The sequence below is a fragment of the Mirounga leonina genome, unplaced genomic scaffold (genome assembly GCF_011800145.1).
Source record: "Mirounga leonina isolate KUSES-001 unplaced genomic scaffold, KU_Mleo_1.0 Mir_268, whole genome shotgun sequence".
Taxonomy (NCBI): Eukaryota; Metazoa; Chordata; class Mammalia; order Carnivora; family Phocidae; genus Mirounga; species Mirounga leonina.
Genome location: NW_023270649.1, coordinates 9561838 through 9565697, shown reverse-complemented (window position 1 = coordinate 9565697; position 3860 = coordinate 9561838). Strand labels below are relative to the sequence as shown.

General features: G+C 45.1%; 1 non-coding gene across 1 annotated transcript; it reads right to left on the bottom strand.

Moving 5' to 3' along the window:
• Positions 1-1054: 1054 nt before the first annotated feature.
• On the bottom strand, positions 1055-1161 carry LOC118026723. The gene has a single exon (XR_004683666.1). It is a non-coding gene; the product is annotated as a U6 spliceosomal RNA (small nuclear RNA).
• Positions 1162-3860: the final 2699 nt, after the last annotated feature.

Sequence of the window (3860 nt, the reverse complement as noted above, 5' to 3'; positions counted from 1 at the left end):
TACTCTGCTGTCCAAGATGGTGGAGGGGTCAGGAGTGGGGCGCGGAACAATCCCAGCATTGTGAAAGTGATTCAGAGTGTACAATAGGACCCCGGTAGGAGAATGAAAAGGCAAGACGAGACAGGGAGAAAATATTTACAAATCACATATCTGAGAAAATATTTACAAATCACACATCTGAACTCATATCCAGAATTATCTAAACAACTCTCGCATTCTAATAATAAAAACAAACAACTCAACTTAAAAATGACCAAAAGATTGGATCAAACACTTTACTAAAGAAGAGAGGCAGATAGCAAAGAAGTACATGGGTAGATGTTCGACATCATTAGTCATTAGGGAAATATGAACTAAATCCAGCATGAGATACCACCATAAAGGGAAGAATGCTTACGATTTTTTTTAACTGACAATGCTGCCAAGGATGTGAAGCCACTGGAAATCCTACTAGTGGCAATGGAAAATGGTCCTGCCATTTTAGAAAACTGGTCGTTTCTTATAAGATGAACGTGCACTCGGGGTGTCTGGGTGGCTCAGTTGGTTAAGCATCCGACTCTTGGCTTCAGCTCAGGTCATGATCTCAAGGTGGTGGGGTCGAGCCCCATGTTGGGCTCTGGACTCAGCGTAGTCTCTGCTTCAGATTCTCTCTCCCTCTTTCTGCTACGCATGCACGTGCGCACTCTCTCTCAAATAAATAAATAAATAAATAAAATCTTAAAAAAAAGAAGAAGAAGAAGAACGTGCCCTCAGCATTCCCACGCCTAACCCCAGTAGGATGGTATAAGGAGGTGGGGCTTTGGGACGTGATTAGGTCATGAGGGTGGAGCCCTCAGGATTGGGATCAGTGCCTTATAAAAGGACTCTCTCACCTCCTTTTTTTTTTTTTTTTAAGATTTTGTTTATTTATTTATTTATTCAGAGGGAGAGGGAGAAGCAGACTCACCACCGAGTAGAGAGCCCAACTCAGGGCTCCATCCCAGTGTCTGAGCTGAGGCAGACACTTAACCGACTGAGCCACCCAGGCACCCCTCACCCTTTTTTTTTTATTTTTTTAAATATGGCCCACTTCACAAACTGGCATGTCATCCTTGCTCATGGACCATGCTAATTTTCTCGGTAGTGGTCCAGTTTTAGTGTGTGAGCTGCCAAAACGAGCATTCTCGTGCCCTCTTTCTGGGGCTACAACAAGAAGACAGCCCTCCCCCGACCTGCAAGAGGCCCCCCACCAGAACCTGACTATGCCTGGCACCCTGATCTTGGTCTTCCTGCCTCCAGACCTGTGAGATATAAATTTCTGCTGTTTATAAGCCACTCCGTCCATGGCACTTTGTTACAAAGGCCCAAACTAAGACAACAGGAAAAATGGAAACACACGCCCACATAAGCCTCTGTACGGGGAACGTTTATAGGGGCACCGTCCATCATTGCCCCAAACTCGAAACAACCCAAATGCTCCATCAACAAGGAAATGTATAAACAATCTGTGGTGCATACTGTGATCAGTACTATAAAAAAGAACAAAGCACCGATCCGGTCAACAACATGAACAAACAAAAGCATTATGGGGAGTAAAAACAGCGAGAGACAAAAGACGATGTACTGTTAAGATTCCATTTATGTGGCATTCTGTAAAAGGCCAAACTATAGGGACACAGATCAGTGGTTGTCAGGAACTGGGGATTCGTGGGAGGCAGTGGGCAACTTTTTGAAGCGATACGAATATTCTATATCTTGATTGTGGTGGTAGTTACATGACTATATCTGTTTCTCAAAACTCTTGGAACTGTATACATAAAAAGGACGAAGTATACTATTGGTAAATGATGCCTCGCTAAACCTGCATGATCAACAACAAAGTTCACAGGAGAGTCTGTGGGCCCACAAGGGCATTTACACTAATATATTCATCATTTTCCAAATGAAGACTCACTTGTGCTGGGAGAACTAGAGGAGGAAGTGTTTCCAGAAAAATATGCCCCACCACTGTGGAGGCTTCTGAGGTCTGCCGCGTGGGATTCCAGGGGTAGAAGCATCGACTCCTATAATAAAAGATGCCTCTGCCTGAGTCCGTGGTCACTTCTTCCTAAACAACCCCACATGCCCTTTAGAATAAGAGAGAAATGAGCTCCTAATCATGACGGATCAAAACACTGTACATTAAAACAACTCATATGGGAGCTGAGCCTCAGGAAAGCAATATAAAAAATGTAGGGCCAGGATGCCTGGGTGGCTCAGTCGGTTAAGTGTCTGCCTTCAGCTCGGGTCATGATCCCGGGGTCCTGGGATCTAGCCCCGCGTGGGGCTCCCTGCTCAGTGGGGAGTCTGCTTCTCCCTCTGCCTCTTCCTCTGCCCCTCCCCACCCCCTCTCATGCTCTATCACCCGCTCTCTCAAATAAATAAATAAAATCTTAAAAAAAAAAAGTAGGGCCAGTTGCCACTGCATTGTTTAGCAACCCCCCTGCGAGAGCTAACCTCTCTTCTGAAAACAATTTGTCTTATAAAGACAAATTCAATCAACAGTCTCTCTCAAAAATGGCAAAGAAGATCAAGTAACAGGTGATTTATTTTTGTCCAGAAAACAACTATCTACACAGCAGGAGAGCAAGGGAAAAATAAACGTTTAATAACAACAACAAAAAAGAAAAATAAGGGAAAAAAAAGATATCGAATCACCCCTTTGTTTTAATTTCCCAGTGCCAGATATACCACCTGGGTGGCTGATATATATATATATATTTTTTAGAGATTTTATTTATTTATTGTGACTGACATTTCTTATTCCCTGACTCGATCCGTTTGGTGCCCCTCAGACATGGCCAATTCTTTTTCCACAGATGGGAAGGAAGGGGCAAAGAAGAGCATGAGGGTTTTAGGGAAACCAGGTAAATGATGAAACACAGATGGGGTAGACTGGATCCTAGAAGCAGCACCTCAGGTTCTATAAGAAGAGATTCTATAAGAAGTTGCCATTCAGTGAAGCATAAGACGCATGTCATGGGTAAAGATCAAAGTTTTAAATAGCAGACAGGGTGGGATGTTAGCCCAAAAGCAATCAGATAGCGTGCACCATTAGAAACAGTGTTTGAAATACCCATTTGGGTGAAAAGGAATTTCCTTTGTAAAGAGTCATGGGTGCTGGGAAACGCAGCTTGTCGAAAGATAAACCCGGTCCCGGTCTTAGCTCTACAGTCTCATGACAACACTACAGGGTCTTAAAATAGTCCCCCCTTCTCCAGTCACTTTTGCAAAGCTCTTTAGGATTCCTAGAATTCAGTGGCCCTCAAGTGGGGAGCAGCTGGTACTCAGGAAGTCCCTTTTGAAGGGGGCGGGCAGCTGACCGTGGGGCAGGTCTCTGTGCCCGGGCCTCGGGGGAGCTGCGGACTGGGCAGGGGAATAAGACTTTTTCAAACCCTCAGAACAGACACCACAAGAAGGATCTGATTGCCCTGGTCCTGCATATTCCACATTCTTCTCGCTGCCTGCAGTTGTCATGTCAGTCAGGGCTTCATTACAGAGCAAATTTCCCTTTTAAAATATTTTCTTTCATAGGGAACTTGTGCGTGTGGGCACTATGTCCGATCCGCATGCCAGGCAAGACCAGCTTTAAAGACATGGGCTGGTGTGCGTACAAACTGATAGGAGAATGTGTTTATGTGCATGTGTTAGTTCGGTTCTCCGTGCTTTGTGACCCTCCAGCTTTCTCTACGGCTGATTCAATTAGCCGTGCATATGGCACTCTATTTCTTTAAGAGATTACTCTAATGGGGGCGCCTGGGTGGCTCAGTCGGTTAAGCGTCTGCCGATGGCTCAGGTCACGATCCTGGGGTCCTGGGATTGAGTCCTGCATCGGGCTCCCT